The sequence below is a fragment of the Belonocnema kinseyi genome, chromosome 8, assembly GCF_010883055.1.
Source record: "Belonocnema kinseyi isolate 2016_QV_RU_SX_M_011 chromosome 8, B_treatae_v1, whole genome shotgun sequence".
In the NCBI taxonomy this organism is placed as follows: domain Eukaryota; kingdom Metazoa; phylum Arthropoda; class Insecta; order Hymenoptera; family Cynipidae; genus Belonocnema; species Belonocnema kinseyi.
Window position 1 is genome coordinate 31,565,837 of NC_046664.1, and position 18,042 is coordinate 31,583,878.

At 26.6% G+C, this 18,042-nt stretch overlaps 1 protein-coding gene across 1 annotated transcript in view; it reads right to left on the bottom strand.

Annotated features, from left to right (window-relative positions):
* LOC117179063 (nesprin-1-like) overlaps positions 1 to 18,042 on the bottom strand; it is a 296,643-nt gene that overhangs the window by 217,573 nt on the left and 61,028 nt on the right. The gene's annotated exons all lie outside the window — the stretch shown is intronic.

The window sequence follows — 18,042 nt, forward strand, 5'->3', positions numbered from 1 at the left end:
AGCTCGATATTTTATTTACAAAAAAAGTTCTTAGGTTCGAAAAAAGATTCAGTGAACTGATAAAGTGAGGTCGGTAATATAGGTATTTAGCTGTGTCACATGGCCTTAACAATGTTTGTAAAGGAGCGAAATTGAAATGCGTTGGATCGTTGATTCTAATTAAACGCATAGCACTAACATAGATTATGTTTATGGCTGTCTATTCATTTTACAGACAGAGACAGCTCTCACACCCTACCAGTAGTCTATCATTCTCCATTAGAGCAAATTCACTCCTATTTGTACGCGAATTATTTCGTAATTAGTTCATAATTGGTGTTGCAAGGAGGATGAGGTAAGATCGCATGTGCTGCCGACGCACCGGGACGTCTGACTTTTCTGAAAACAAAACGACCCTCACGCATATCAAAGTGGATTAGCCATTTTAAGAGACAAATTAACCAATTTTATGTCCAAATGAGATGAATTCGTTGAAGTGGAAAAATTTGGTCGCAAATGGGCATCACTAAGAAGAAATTTATAGTAGCAAAATAATGTCGTTGAGCTTATTTTTGTTTTTGTTTTAGAAAATTTTGGTTATGAATAATAAAAGTGGTTCGTGTAACAAGACAAATTATTTGGCCACTGGTGTATAGTCGAGGCCTGGAGGAACCCGGCGCGGCGCGCTGCCAGGACCTTCTTTATGGAGGCCTGGCGGCGCACAGTGGGGTAAAATCGGAAAACGAGCTTCAAGCAGACATTTAGAACGCAATTATACACCGATTTTAGATTTTTTTGGACAAATTCAGGATTAACTTTTTCAAAAATTGGTAATAGTTGATTTTTTATTATTTTGTTTATTTAATTTTGACGTTAATGCAAACAACGAAAAAAATGTAATTTTTTTAATTTCATTTTTTATCTTCTGGACCAAATTTTTCTTAGACTTCTTGTCCTTTGGATTCAATGACCAATGGTATATAAACAACATAAAAGACTGTTAACTTGAATAATTAATTGTTATAAACAAACTGTAATAACAAATAAACGACATGATGGGTTATTCGTCTTTAAAGTATATTTCTGCTCTGAAATCGCTTGCTTTCATTGTTGGAATGATACGCGGACATTAAAATTTAAAATTAAATGTTATTTGTTTATTCTATAAACAAATTATGTAAACAAATGTACATTTTAAGCGTTTTTATATGAAAAGGAACAGTTTTTCTTTCGAACTTGTTCCAATTATATTGATAATGATGTTTCATGGAGAAATTTTTGGCCTTTATCAATATTTGTTTATTTTATAAACAAATCATATAAACAAATGCACATTTCGATCGTTTTTAAGCGAGAAGAAATCGTTTTTTTCTTCTGACCTCACAGAAATCATATTGCCAATGATGTTTTCTGAAAAAAAGTTTTGTCACCTATCAATATTTGTTTATTTTATAAGCAAATTCTATGAAAATATAAACTCTAATAATATAATAAAAAAAAACTCTAATAATAATAAACACTCGGACTTTACCTCAGAGGTCCGGGGTTCGATCCCTGAGCCGGTACCTCTAGAAATTTTCAATGTACCTTTACCGAGGTTCTGGTGGTTCGGAACCCACCTTAAGCTGTAGATCCCCCTATCGTGTATTTGACTGCAACCCAGTACGTCAATGATAGGGTAAAAACCAGGCTTTGTTCAATATATCTGGGCAGACTGTTCTCATCAGATTACTTGATTGCATTATAAAAATGCGTCCGTGACTGATGATATATACCGGGACAGCCCCGTGAAAAAATGATCAAATAAAAAAACCCAACTCTAACCAAAAATGCCTTCGACATGTTGAGCAGTATAAGCCTGTGAGAACATTTCCACACAGAAATGTTTTTTATAATAATTTTACGCGAAAATAAATAATTTTTTCTCTTATTATTTTTTAAATTATATTGTCAATAATGCGTTGAGAAAAAATTTTGCTATTATTAATGACACGTATGCTCTTTTTTCACCATTTGTTCATTTTATAAAAAAATTATATGAACAAATGTAAATTTTAGCCATTTGTGAACAAGAATACGATGTTTTTACGAAGTCGCTTGTTTTTTATTCATTATTAACGAGGTAATTTGAAACAAACGTAAAAAACGTGATTATTCAAAATGCAAGTACGCCATTATCCCATATAAGTTGAACAAGATCAGAAGCAGAAACGATATCTTTTCGCTTCAAAAAGCCTTATATGTGACTTTATTTATATAATCTGTTTATAATATGTTTATCATAATTTCTTTTCACCTAAAACACCCAAAATGTAAATTTGTTTATATAAATTTTTTATAAAATAAACAAATATTGATTGTGGAAACGAAATTTCCAGAATTCCTTACTGGCAATATAATTTTAGCAAGGACAGAAGAAATAAAGTTTATTTTATTTTTAAAAGGTGTATTTTTGCTTAAAATCTCCCAAAATTTGCATTTGTTTATAAAATAAAGAAATATTGATGAGTGGCAAAATAATCTTCAGAAAATATAATTGACAATATAATTAGAACATTGTCGGAAGGAAAACGATCTATTTTCGCTTAAAAACGCCCAAAATGTGCATTTGTTCATATAATTTGTTTATAAAATATAGAAATATTTATGAGCGGGAAAAATATCTTTAGAAAACATCATTGGCAATATAATTGCAAAAAGTTTGGAAGAAGAAACGGCTTCTTTTCGCCTAAAAACGCCCAAAATGTGCATTTGTTTATATAATTTGTTTATATAATTTGTTTACAAAATAAACAAATAACACTTAAGCTTAAATTTCAATGGCCACATATCATTCTAAAGATGAAAGCAACAGACTTCAAAGCAAAAATATACTTTGAAGACGAATAACCCCTAACGTCGATAGTGTGTTGTTACAGCTTGTTTATAACAATTAACTATGCAAGTTAGCAACTTTATTATCTTTCCTATACCCTTAAGCATTAAATCCGAATTTTCTGTTTGAAATAGTTATGACAATTTGAATTTTTAAAATTGAAAACGCGGATGATCAAAAAATGGTCCAATTTTTTATTAAAAGTGTGATATTTCAAAAATAATAATATCAGGCATTCGACTTTTTCTTTCTGATTCTGATACAATTTCTTAGCCTTATGAGATATTCATTGGACATTTTTTATAATTTAAAAGTTTTTTGCCAAGCCGACGAAAGATACGAAAAAAGTCAAAGAAATAAAATTGATTTTTTTTTAAAAAGATACAGAGAAATGTCTCTTGACTTTTCACAATACAATTTTATGGTATTATACAAAAGCAAAGAATAACATAAGTTAAGTTTCAACAAATGGTCCATGAAATTTTCTACTTTAGTATCAGCAACTTTTTAATAATCGATACTATCCATCTGTTATAGCTTTAAAAAAAACGTTAAGTTGTTAAATTAAGTCATTTAGGGTTTTTCATCACAACATAAAATTGTATCATATTGTATTCTCAGTGATAAGTTAAGGGACCTAAATTTAAAAAGTCTAACATTTAATTTCTTGAAATGTACTTTATAATAATTCGCTTGCGAAAGATTTTCTTTTCAACATTTTATTCCAAACGGGATTTGCCATCGACTTCGTTAAGTGTGTTAAAAAAAGAAGTCTGAATTTCAATTTGAATTTTAGCCTTTTTTGTTCAAATACTTTTTTCAGGCAAAAGATTTTTCACTCAGCCTTTTTAAAATCATTTTTTTTTAGATAAGAAAAATCTATTTTTTCCTGAAAACAAAGTAAGACATGAAGAGAGTTCAAAAGAATGTTCAGTTGAGTACTTGAAGAACTTTATTTTTTTATTTTACTATGTGAAAATTCGTTTTGACTATATAATACTACATATACAATTATAGCAGATAAATATTATTATTTGAAATTTCAGTATTTTTTTTTTTTATTTTGATAATTTTATGAGCTTAGGATAAAAATCTTTTAGTTTTCAAAAACATGTGAGTGTTGGTACAATCCTAGCTTGTTATATTTAAAATAATTAGATCGAGAACAACAAATAAAAATAAAAGAAATTCATAATTAAATCGAAAAATCAAGTATTTAAAGAAAACAAAGTGAGATTAAAAATTATAAACCAAGTCAATAATTTGTACTATATAAATTCCTTGGTTAAAAACATAAAAATAATTTATTTAATTTAAAACAATTTTACTCATTTATTTATCATTACTCTGATAATTATAAATAGATTTTATTTAAAAATATATATATAATCCGGGCATTTCAACTGAAAAGAAATGTTGTTGAATGTTGATACTATTAAATTATCACTTATTTATAAAAAGCTTGTTATCATAATTATAAAGTGTATTGGCTAATTATATCTAGTGCGGGAATTATGCATTTTTTTATAAACAATGGAAAAATGTACTGAGATTGTATACAAATAACCGGATTTTTTCAGTAAACCTAGACACAATCTTATTTTATATTGATAATAATTTTTGGATAGGAAATTATTTCTGTCAAAATACTAGTTTAACACAAGCCACTTGCAATATGATATAGAAGAAACATAATAAAGTGTACATTGAAGATAGGTAACAATTAACGAATTATTTGTTTATATAAAATAATAAATCTGTTTATTAACAGAAAAGTTACGTTTTTAAAAATCTGTTTACGAGTTCAAAAGATGTAGACATATTACGGTAAATAAAAATCTGCATTACACCTATCATTAAAAATAATTAAGTTACTCGACAAGCATAACTCAACACAACTTTCATTTGTTGGAATTCTAACAAATTTTGTTTGTCTCCGTTTTTTTGTTTATTTCTTTTTTAGTAAAAACAGGTAAAGTTTTTTATTCCTATATGCAAAAAATATTTTCCATTTTATTAGGTACTTCCTAAGACAAGTTTGATTTGAAACAAATAAATTCTCAAGGTAAGAGGAAACGGATGTGGAAAATGACAATCTCAAAGTGGCACAAAACTAAAATTGGACCAGACTTAACTGCAGATTGCGATACAAAAAATCTGAGTACAGATAAATACATTTTGATGTGAAAAAGTTAGCAAATTCCGAGAAAATTAATCGATAACTTAAAGATTAAAATTGCATGGGTTTTAAAAATCGGCTTTGAATAGGGATTAAAAGAGCTCTAGAGATGAAGGGATGTTGAACAAGAATAAAAAAATATTTGATAAAAAATGATTCTGTTTCGAGATAATCTAAATTGAAGATACCGATAACACAGTAGAATAGATTTTTTTGCTGAAAATCCGAAAACATATAAAAAATGTATTATTCTTTTTGCATTAAATAATAATAATATCAGCACATATCAATTTTTAAATGTTAAAACAAATAAATTGAAAATTTTGTCCAAAATTTTCCACATTTGGTCCACATTTCAAGTAAGTTGAGATAATAGTTAATTCAAGTTAAGTAATATGATTGTTTAAACAATTTACTGTTGCTTATAACTATCTTCCCCTACTATAATGCTATATAGTTGCTGTTTTTTCCGCTGAAATTTTAACATTTTGTCCACTTTTTTCCTCATGAGATAATAATTAATGCAAATTACGAACATAATTGTCTAAACAATTTATTATTGTTTATAAATATATTCACTTATATCAATGGTTGAAACTTACGGATTTTTCTGAAATATTGAGTTTTTCTTCGACTTTTTAGTTAAGAGCTAATAAATAAATATTAATACTCATAAATATTAATTTAAACAAGAAGACTCTCAGTAATTGCTTTAGGATAATTTTACATATAATATGATCCTTGTAGAAATTTGGAAGAACATTTCAAATATCTGTTTTATCTTAGAAAAAAATCTTCACAAAAAAGAGATAGTTTCAAAAATGATTCCCTCTATTGTTTATTTATTATTCGCACATAACTAAAAAGCCAAAGCAAAATGAAGAACTTTAGAACAAACTGCAACTTTGTAGTATTTACCTAAGAGAGGATAGTTATAAACAACAATACATTTTTAAACAATAATTTTTGTAAACTTGTATTAATTATTATCGCATTAAGTGAAAAATTAAATTTTTTTGGTTGAATTCAACTGTGTTTATATAATCAAAAAATTTTATTGGTGAAAATACTATCAAATATTATATTTTTCCTTGAAATTTCATCTATTTTGGTTGAAAATTCAAGCGTTTTGTTAAAAACGGAACTATTTCATTTGGTTGAAAAGTAACTTTTTTGTTAAAAACTCATATTTTCGGTTTAAAAATGCAAATATTTTGTAGAAACCTCGCCTCTTTGGTTTGAAAATTCAATAATTAGTGGAATTCTTTTTTCTTTCGTGGTTCAAAATTGGGCGTTCTCGTTTCAAAATTAAACTCTTTTGGAAAAAGCTACTTTTTGCTTGATGAAAATTTCACTATTTTGTACAAAATTATTTTGGTTTGGTTTAGGATTCAGTTATTGTATTAAAAATTCATCTTTCGTCGAATTTAATTGTGGAATTAACTAGTTTTTTAGAAAGTTTAACTACTTGCCTCAACATTAAATTTTTGGTGAAAATTTAAATGTTTTGTTAAAAAAGTCGTCTTTGTAGTTTAAAAATCACAAAAAACTGAACTATTTGGTTGAAAAGTAACTTATTTATTGCAAATTCATATTTTTTGTATGAAAGTTTAAGCATCTGGTTGAAAATTCATGTATTTTGTTAAAAATTAGTCCTTTTGGCTTGAAAATAAATTTCTTAAGGCAAAAAATGTAATTTTTTTCAATACAACTATTAGATTTAAAACATTAGAGTGAAAAATCTTACTTTAACTAATGCCCATTTCTTTTTAAATTAGGGTTTTATGAATTATCATATTAGTGATTTGGATTTTTACATCATAAAATTAAAGAAGTGAAAAAAGTAACTTTTTAGGTAACATGAAGTTACTTTATCTAGTAACTGTAACTATACTATACAGCTCCAATTTAAGTCGGTCCGGTTTTGTAATTCCTAGAACTGATTGCCGACGCAGTTTCTCAGAAGGCAGAGTGAGAGACGATTGCGACTCTCGCCTCGGAAGGGTCGCAGTGCGCGAGTACTCAGTTGAGTATATTACACAATATTATGCATTTCAATTGAAAACGGTTCAGGTTAATAAAAAAAAGTAATTTACCCAACACTGACTCAACGAATTTTTAGTCCACTCTAATTTACATATTTTCAATTCCGGAACTACTGCAGATTTTTAATCGATAGATCAATTGTGATTTACAAATAGCGATAAATACTACCTCGTGCCGCTAATAACGGCCCCAGTCGAGCTTAATCGATTAGCCGATCGTTTCATTGAAATATTTGACCTTGAGTGTAATAGCAGATATTTTATGATTCACTTTCACTTCTTCTTTACGGCTGGTGATCTTTGTTGTGCCTTGATGACACAATCACTATGCAATTGATTTTGTAAAGGTGAAGAGTTGTAAAGACAAATAAAAGAAATTTTTTTTAATTACAAGTAAGAAAATAAATGGTACGTGCTTGGAACTTTTAAATGTTTTTTACTTTTGTTTATGTATTTCTTGATACTCCTCTGAAAAATTTTTTCTTTGACCAATTCCAAAGGTTATTGATCACATGATTTATTTATAAATGTATATCATGCAAAAGAATTTCATAAATGATAAAATATCTTGTGAATCGCGGTTTTAGCTTTTAAAAATGAGTTTTTATAAATAAAATAATTCCAGAACATCACAAAATTTTATTCAATCTATTTTCGGATTGAAGAAAATTATGGATTGTTTTCTTTAAGAATTTTTTTAAAATTATTAAATGAATGTGGATCGGAAATTTACCTGCCGCTAGGTAGCGTCTTCAACATTCACCTATTTGGTTGAAAATTTAACCATTTTTGTGAAAATTTTTGTTTGAAAATTTATTGAATGAAAAATTAACCACTCTGTTTTTGAATGAAAATTTATCTTCTTAGGTTGACAAATCAACCATTTAATTAAAAATTGATGTATTTTAATGCCCCTTTCCATTGAAAGATAATCTTTTAATTCAAAAATTATTTTTTTGTTTAAAAAAATATTTCTTTGGTTGAAAATGCAACTATTTGTTTTATTTATTGTATTTTTTTGCTTGAATACATTTTCGTATAAAATTGTTCTTTTTCTTTGAAAATTAATCTATTTTTATTAAAAATTCATTTCTATGGTGGAAAGTTGAACTATTGTATTATAATTTTTTTCTATTTTGTTTAAATATTCATTTTTTAAACTAGAAACTTAAATGTATAAAAATTATTTAAATGAAAATTTACATATTTGATTTTTAGTTTAAAATCATCTATTTTATTTGAATCTATTTGAATATATTTGAATCTTCTTTGTATCTGTTTTAATTGAAAAATAAACAGTTTGGTTGAAAATTTATTTCTGGTTCAAAATTCGCTTTCCTATTGAAAAATCATTTCTTTGGCTGAAAATACATGATATTTTTGTTAAAAATTAATTTTTTGGTTAAAAGCTAAACGATTTTGATGCAAATTTGTCTTCTTTTTATTGAAAATATTTTTTAAACTGAAAATTTAAGTATATATACTCATATTTTCTATTACAAAATGATATTTTTTTGATGAAAAATTAGCGATTTTAATGAAAATTATTATTTCTTTTTATTGAAAATGATTTTTTTAAATGAATAATATTCAGCTTCCTTTTTTTTAAGTTCATCTTTTTATGTTGAAAATTTATCTTTGTAGTTAAAAATTAATCTATTACATTGAAACTCCTCTTTCGGTTCTTAGTTTTTGGTAGAATATTGTACTCCCTGTTTGAAAGTGATCGAAAATTTATCAATTTTTAAAGCAATTTTCTCAACTATATGATTTTTGGTTAAAAATTTAAATATTTTTGTAAACATTCTTTTTTTTCGTAGCAAAGAAATTTTAAAAAATTCTCCTTTTTGGTAGAAAATGATTTGATTGCCAATTCACCTTTTATATTAAAAATTTATTGGTTAGGTTAAAAATTTAAATATTGTGATAAACTTCGCTTTTTTGGTTGCAAATTATTTATATACTAAAAATTTAATTATTCAGTTTTCAATTCAAAATTCAACTATGGGCTTGAATATTCATATATTTTGTTTAAAGTTCCTCTTTTTGGTACAATATTACTCCTTTTATTATTCAATTCAGTTCTTTGGTTGAAAATTAGTTCGTTTTTTTCTTAATTAAAAGTATTCCCTTTTAAGTTGAAAAATTAACTATATGGTTGTAAAAAGATCGTTGTTGGCAGACAATTATTCTTCTGGTATAAAAGTTCATCTATTTTGATTATCGTGAGAAATTCTTCTCTTTCCAACTTCATTTTTAAAAATGCGGTTTTGTCCAATGCAGTCCTATGTCCATAATATTATTGTTTGGACCTCGACGTGGCGTGCAGAATCTATAATTACCCCACACTCAATCCGAAATATCTCATGAGAGTGCAGCTATGTTCATGTTATAGTTACAGACTTGAAATACATTCCAAGTCCCATATATAATAACACTTTTGGAGGTTGCCTCGCACTGACCTTGTTAATAAATCGGTACCCTCGAAACGTGGACAGTCAGGACAGCCTGAATAGTTTCCAATCGGAATACATAATATTGCGCAACATACTCGACTGAGTACTCGCGCCCTGCGGGTCTTCCGAGGCATTCTGATGGGCGCGAGAATCGCAACCGTCTCGCGCCCTGCCCAGACCAGTTTCTGTGGGAACTGGAGTGTATTCTCAATTTAAGAAAAAAATCTGCTTTCAAGAACCTAAAAATTGAGCTGAAATGAAAAAGATTCCGCAGTTTCTCTGTGATCATTTTTTATTATTTCCAATATCTTCTACACACAAAATAAATCATTTCCTTCCAAATTTTTACTAAGGTCTGATAATGAGGCGAGAGTGGTCTCGAAACGTTCAATTTTTTTTTCTCTATTCGGAAATTGATTGAATAGAACTTTTGAATGGCCTAGAACTAGTCGCAGTATAATTTAAAACGCTTAGGATTTTTTTTTCTCTAAAAACAAAACAATGTTTAAAAATAAATTATACAAATTGTGCAGTTAGAGCAATTAAGAGTTCGAAAACATTCGAAAAGGAAGAGAACCTTGAACTCTCATAGAGTAATGTGTAACCATTGACTATTCATATTATGTTAAAACAAAAAGCCACTCTAAGCAGACGGCATGTCGTTTCGGTAGCGCGCAGCATTTCACGCTTTATAACATCTGTCCTTCATCACGGCCTTACTTTTTTCGTTTCTTTTTTAACGAAATACGCTCGAATGTGCGCTGCCTTACTGCGCCACTGAGGCGATTATCGACATTAGATTAGAACTTGCCCTACATTGTATATCTAATTAGTTCTATAGATAAATAATTCTGAGTGATAACCCTATTTTCTTAATAAAAAAAAAACATAAATTACTTAAAAGTTCTAAATAATTTAAGACGATTTGGGCGGAGGAGAGGTTTTAAGTAAAATCCCAACCAAGAAAATATTTACATTTTAATTCAAAAAACATTTTAAACGGACCGAAAAGGGCCCATTTTTAACAAAAAAGTTGCATACTGATGCAAAATTTGCATTTTGAACCAAAAAAAGATGATATTTCTACTAAAAGAGATTAATTTTTCACAAAAGTTTAAATTCTAACAAAGAAAGATTCTTTATTCAATAATGAGAAAAAATTTTGAGCAAGTTTCAACCAAACCGTTTAATTTTCAGTTGAAAACATTTATTTTTGATTTCGTTTTTCTATTGTAAAACAAAAAAGACGAATGCTCAATAAAAAAATGTAAGAATTGATATTTTACCCAAGAAAATATTTCCTTTTTAAATCGAAAATAGTATAATTGAACCGAAAAGGATTAATTTTTAACAAAACAGTTAATTGCTCGACCAAAATAGGTTAATTTTTAACAAAAAGGTTGATTTTTTAACAAAAAAGACGAAACTACTGCCAAAAGAGATGAATCTTCAACAAAAGTTGAAATTATAACCAAGAAAGATTTGTCAATCAATAATGAAAAAACAATTAACCAAATAGTTGAATTTTAAAACTTGAGAAGAACAACTATCTAACAAAAATGAAATAGGTTATTTTTTCATATAAAAAAATTATAGTTGTCAATAAAAAAAACTAATTTTTCTACAAAATAGTTACATTTTCAACCAGAAAATATAAATTTTCATCGAGAGAGTTAATTTTCGACAAAAAAAAGAATTCTCAATAAAAAAATTAATATTTGATATTTAAACCAAGAAAAGATTTAAATTTTAAATTAATAACAGTTAAATACTTAACCAAGACAGATTAATTTTTAACCAAAAAGCAGCATGTTTAACGAAAGTTGAAAAATTTAACAAAAAAAGGTTTATCATTCAATAAAGAAAAAAATGTTAACCGAATAATTGAATTTAAAAAATTTGAAAAAATCAACTTTTATCCTAAAATGGAATAGTTAAATTTCAATTTAGAAAAACTATTTTCAATTAAAAAAAGGATTTTCTACAAAAAAGATCAATTTTTAATTTTAAAAATATACATTTTCAAGAACAAAGTTAATTATCAACCAAATAATTAAATTTTTATTTAAAAAAATTAATTTTTAACCTAAAAATATGAATTTGAAACAAAAAATGTAATAGTCGACATTTTAACAAAAAAAGATTTTAATTAAGAATAAGAAATAGTTCAATTTAACCAATATGCACGATTGCACTGTTAACGAAAAAATTTTTTTTTACCAAAAAGTCGAATTTTTAACAAGATAATTACAGTTTTAACCAAAATTATAAATTTTCAACAAAAAACGAAACAAATTTTTAACCAAAAATAATTATTCATTTTTAACAAAATAGTTCAACTAAATTTTTTATTAGACAGTTGCATTTCTAACCAAAAAGATAAAATTTGCACAAAAAGAAATTAATTTTTTATCCAAAAAGCCGAATATTTTACAAAATTGTGCAATTGTTAATAAAACGAAATCTGCAGATCAAATTAGCAAAAAAGTAAATCAAATTGTTGAACTTTCAAGCCAAAGAGACAAGTTTTTCACAAAAAAGTTGAATTTTTCACCAAAAATGATGACTTTTTAACAAAATTGTTGGAATTAAAACAAAATATCTGGTGCAAGAAAGGGTTTTCACGCCCCCCTTCGGCCTGAAAAGAATACGTAATTTGCATGGCCCTTCATGGTAATTATATATTTACTTTTCTAGTGGTTTTATATAGTTAATAATTATTATAGAAAACGTTGAATTCTTTTATCGCACTAAAATATCCATTTTTTTAACAAACAAACAACATTATCCATTAATTTTTTAAACTTAGTGTTTTGGATGGTCTAATATTATTTCAAAAATTATTAATCGTATTTTTCAGTATTATATGTTATCAATTTTTGTGTGTGAGCCTTCTTTGTACATAGAATAAGTAAGTCTACATAACCCGTGTCTTTACTCAAAAGATATTTATTAAAATTTATATTGTAGGGAATACTAAAAATGCTTCAAAAGTATTGGAATATTGCAAGAAATATAAAGAAGATTTTTTTTATTTAAAAAAAAAATCGTAAAAACACAGCAAATAAAAATTCAACCAGAAACCACAATTTTTTACAATTAAGACAATTACAAAATTTTTTAAACGAATTAAAAATATTGAAAAAAAAAAAATTCTTGTCTAGTGCGTACTTGTCTACAAAAGAAATCGAAGAAGGGGAACTGACAAGGAATACTGAAAAGGGAAGGTTGCCTCTGAGTCATTCTATAATCTATATTCTATAGGGTCGAATCGTGCATTTATATGAGTGTAATAATTGTATGTGTGGGTAAATATGTGTCCAGTGTCCACCCTAAACAGATGAGAGATTAGGACACACTCCCAAGTATAATGTGGAAATAATAAAATATTGTAATCATGTGACACGCAAGGTACATCATTAATCGATATTTCCCTCTAGTATTGATTTAAAAATAAAATGCAATCCTAAAAGAGACAGTTTATTGTCAGTATCCAATAATTAGAAACCAACTGGTTATACTTTCATGTAAATCAGATAAATTTTAACTAATATAGTTCCACTTTTGAATAAATAGTTAAATTTTCAAAACCAAAATAATGCATTTTTTTAAGTCACGTGAATTTATAACCCATAAAGATGACGTTTCTAGCATTAAAAATGAATTTTTAATTCAAAAGGTTAAATTTTCGGCCAAAAAATATGACTATTATAATAATTTCATTTTTAATGAAATAGTCGAATTTTCAAACAAAAATGATTAAAATTCAAACAAAACAGCTTAATTTTGAAATGCAAAAGAATTCTTTAGAACACGGCTTAATTTTTCTACAAGAAAAGATGAATTTTCAACAAAAAATTTCTCTTTTAACTGAGAAAGACGATTCTTCTTCCAAAAACGATACATTTTTTATTGTTTACGAAAATACGATTTTTCAATCACTTGAATTAAACAAGAAAGAAAAGAAACTAGAAAGATGAATTTGAACCAAATAGTTAAATTTTCCAATTAAAAAAGATATTTCTTGAAACCAAACCATGGAATCATCAAATGTTCAGTTTAAAAAATTAATTTTGAACAGAAATAAAACCGTATTTTTATTCACTTGGATTCAAACAAAATAGACGATTTTGAACCAAGTAGTTGAATTCTCAACCAAAAATGGATAATTAAATTTTAAGATAAAAAGCTCAACTTTCAACAAATAAAAAATATAATTACAAAAATTTACCAAAGAGTTGAATTAAAGAAAATAGTTTTAAACGAAGTAGTTGAATTTTCAATGAAGTAGTTCAATTTTCAACCAAACAGTTACATTTTTAACGAAAATGTCTTCAAAAAAGTTAATTTTTAACAGAAAAAACGTATTTTCAATCGGTTGAATTCAACAAATAGAGACGATTGTTTAAACAAAGATTTGAATCGTCAACCAAAACTCCAAAAGGAAGAAATTCTCAACAACAAAAAGTTTTCTAACCAGAGACAAATTTTTAACAAAATACATTAATTAACTACTTAACAGTCGAATAAAAAAATTTTGGAATCGTTGCAGTGTGCAATAGTTAAATTTGCAGAAAAAAAATCATTCTTAGCAACAACAAAAAACGAATTCTCAAAGAAAGATATAAATTTAAAAAAATTAGCAAAGTAGATTAACTTTCAATGAAGTAGTTCAATTTTCCACTGAAAACAATTGAATTTTTAATAAAATGCGTCAATTTTCGAAAAAATTGTTGAATTTTGAAGTAAAAAAAAATCATCTAAAAAAAGTTAAATTTCCAACCCGAAAAAATGATTTTTCAGCATAAAAGATTATTTTGTACCTACTAGATCAATTTTAAAATGAAAAATATGAATTTTCAACTAAAAAAAAATCATTTTTTTAAGTAGCTAAACTGTAAACCAACTAGAAACTTTTTTAATGAAAAAAAATGAATTCCCAATGAATCAACAAAAAATTTGTATTCAATTAGAACAGACGAATTAACAAAAAAAATTGAATGCTTGACTTCAACAGATGAATGTACAACCAAATAGTTACATTTTTAACCAAAAAAGATGACTTTTTAACTAAATAATTGAATTTCTCTTTGCAAAAGATCAATTTTCAATTTGAAATATCAATGCTCAATCAAAATGAAATAATTATACTTTTAGTTTAAAAATATAATTTTTAACCGAAAAAGCATATCTTCAACATAATAGTTGAATTTTCAACTAAACAGGTAAATTTCTAAATAAAATAGTGAATAATAAAAAAATGAATTTTCTACAAAGGAGTTCTACATTAAACCCAAAAGATGAGTTTTTAACCAAGAAGATTAATTTGATAAAAATAGAATAGTTCATTTTTCAAGCAAAGAGATAAATTTTCAAAAAAAAAACTTTAATTTTTAACAAAGTATTTGAACCTTCAACCAAAAAGTTGAGTTTTTTATACCAAAAAGATGACTTCAACAAAATAGCTCGATTTGATTTAAATAAAGAAAATTTCAATCAAATAGCAGAATTTTCAAACAAACGCTAAGTATATAGTTGAAATATAATAGCAGAATTATCAGCTGAACAAAATATTTGGACTTTATTTTATTCAAATAATGGCTGTTTAGGTATTTTTAATTCGGCCCTTTTGGAGTGAAATACATCACCCACAGTTCTTTATGAATTAAAAAAAAAAAGTATTTAAGTTCCACCAGCCGGTTTTTGAAATATCATCCACAAATCTAAGTGCTGTATTTAAGTAAAAAAGTAAATTGTATACTTATCGAAGTAAAAAAATGCAATACCAGCAATTATTTAAATAAAATAAGAATTTTGTTTTCAAAAACCGTCTTGAGGGTCTCTGAATATTTTTTTTTTAACTTTGCCAAAAATCAGCTGTCATTTTTGCACCAAACGAATCACACAGTAGATGTGACATCTAAAAAAAATATTTTTTGTGGACCACCCTAATATTTATAATTAATATTTAAAAATTTTAATAATTGATATTTTATTCATATTATTTTTATATTTGTAATCATGCTCAATTTTTTTGGATTCAAAATCGAACGGAAGGAAGCCAGCATTTTTGGTTAGATAGTGAGAAGACACACCCTCCCTTTCTGTCAATTTCACGGTCAATTGATTGTTAAAATTATCAGATAATGAAAGACACTTTTTTGCTTGACTCTAGAATATTTCAGGTATCTTGTTTAATTAATTGCTAATTATGTCTGTCGCAAAAACCTGAGTTTCGTTCCACTTAGGTTTTAACAAATTATTAAGGAAAATGTTTTATATTCAATATGATAATTATAGGCCTTTTTAAAATTAAATAAATTTACATTAGTCTAACCCGTGATATACTTTATTTTCGTGTGAAATTAAAACTTATATAAGATTATATATGTCTTTAGTATTTATTAAACACGTGAGTCTCATAAAAAAATCAATAAGTGTTCGAAGACTTTATGAATATTTAAATACACTTTAAAGTGAAAGACAAAACGACACGCATAAAATCGAACATTGATGATTCAAGAATTATTTACACAATTCTCTTCACGTAAATTATATTCTTCATTGTGTAATAAAACATTTTTTATAAGATTTGAAGTTTAAAAATCATAAGCTACAAAGACTTGATCATCTTTCAAAGCTTCATTTAAAAAAATGTTCGCAAAATCATTCTATTAAGTCCCCTTTTCAGAGACCAATAAATAAACAGTTTATTATACATCTTATAGTTTACATGCATAAGTAACTATTGATAAATATTAATTACTTTTAACAACATTTTTAATGAAGAAATTTTACTATTATAATATCTAGAGGATTTAAAATTAAAAAATGATTTAAAACGTCTTGACTCGTTAAAAACGTATTAATTTTCATGTATGACTCTTTTAACATTGCTATATTCAGAGGTGATTTACATAAATATATATATATATATGCTTAGTAGGTTTATTAAATAAAAAAGCAAATTAATATAGATTTTCTGAATTGTATTATTGCTGAGTTAGCCCTAATTTCATGGCATATTTTTGGGCAATGCTTCTTCTCATTATTCGCAGAGTAAATTTTTCAGATCACAAATCATTTATATTGTGTAGAGTAAATAAAGCTAAGACAAAAATAAATAAATTTGTATTTCCACTAACAATAGAGACGTAGTGTTTTTCAATTATTTAAAAAATGTTAGGGAATTTTTTTTTAATTAAACAAAATTTATAACAATACTGTTCAAAGAAATTGCAAACTAGGTCTTGTTAGGTTCTTGGAATTTTATTTTACTGCAAAAATTGTGTATAATTCGAGCCGCCGATAAAAAGTTGCGGCTCTCAAAAAAAACATATCTTACAAAAATGATGCTTGTAATTTTTAATCTAAAAAAATCGTTTACTGTAAAAATAAGCACAAATAGGGGAATTGTGTTTCGCACTAATCAGCTTGGCATTTTCACGATATAAATAATTTCTAGAAAACAAGCCTGCTAAATAATTCTTTAAAACTTTTTCTATAATATCTAAAGATTAAAAGTGGGGTATGACATATTTGAATAGACTAAAGAATGCGAGAAGGAAAGGTCTGCATTTTGACTGCAATTTTTCGAAACATTACAGATAGCTAAAAATCGCTTTCGGCTGACCGATTTACACACACAAGGTTAGGGCCATTTTATCTCAGTCGCAATTTTATGATATTTATTTTATTTTCAATTAATTAGGTCACTCATAAATTGATACAGGTATAAAAAGAAGGTTCAGATAACGGACTTTCATATACTAATGATAATGGCAAAATTAACATATGGTAAAGCATTCAATAATGCAATTTAATTTTGAAGTAACATTTTATCATAAAGTATGTAGTTGAAATATATAATCACATTTTTTATATGAATTTATATAGTTATTGTTCAAAATTATTTTTCGTATGGGTGTATTTCATTTCATAAGACAAAAAACTGGCTTATATTTATTTTAACCAGTTAATTATTAAAGATGGACCGTTTTAGCGGAGTGGCCGTTTTGGCCACAATTCCTTTATAGAACATTTTATCACAACATATTTTTTTTGAAATATTAAGATTGCGGTTCTAACTTCCGGGACATGAAACAATCTCTTTATTATGTGACTTCCCATGTAAATAAAATCCTTCTGCAGATTCTGAACGCAACGAAAGAAAATATTTACAAGAAGATTAAATTGCAGATTGCAGAAGCTATATACGAAGACCATAAAAGTGGATAGTTTTCTTTCGTTTTCCTGGCTTCCTTTGTGTAAAAATGTTTACCTGGTGTATTTTATTTCACCCCATGACCCCATTCTTCCTACTGCGTAGTAAGGACTAGGTCGGTACTAGGCTAACTGAATACTCGGCGATGTCATGTGGACGTCTCAGTGGTCTGCTGAAGGGGCATTGAATTAAATGACATTCTGCGCATCTCTACCATTTCTATTTCGCATTTGGCAAGATTAATCAGAGCCATAAAAATTAAATTGAAGGCAAAAAAGTGTGTG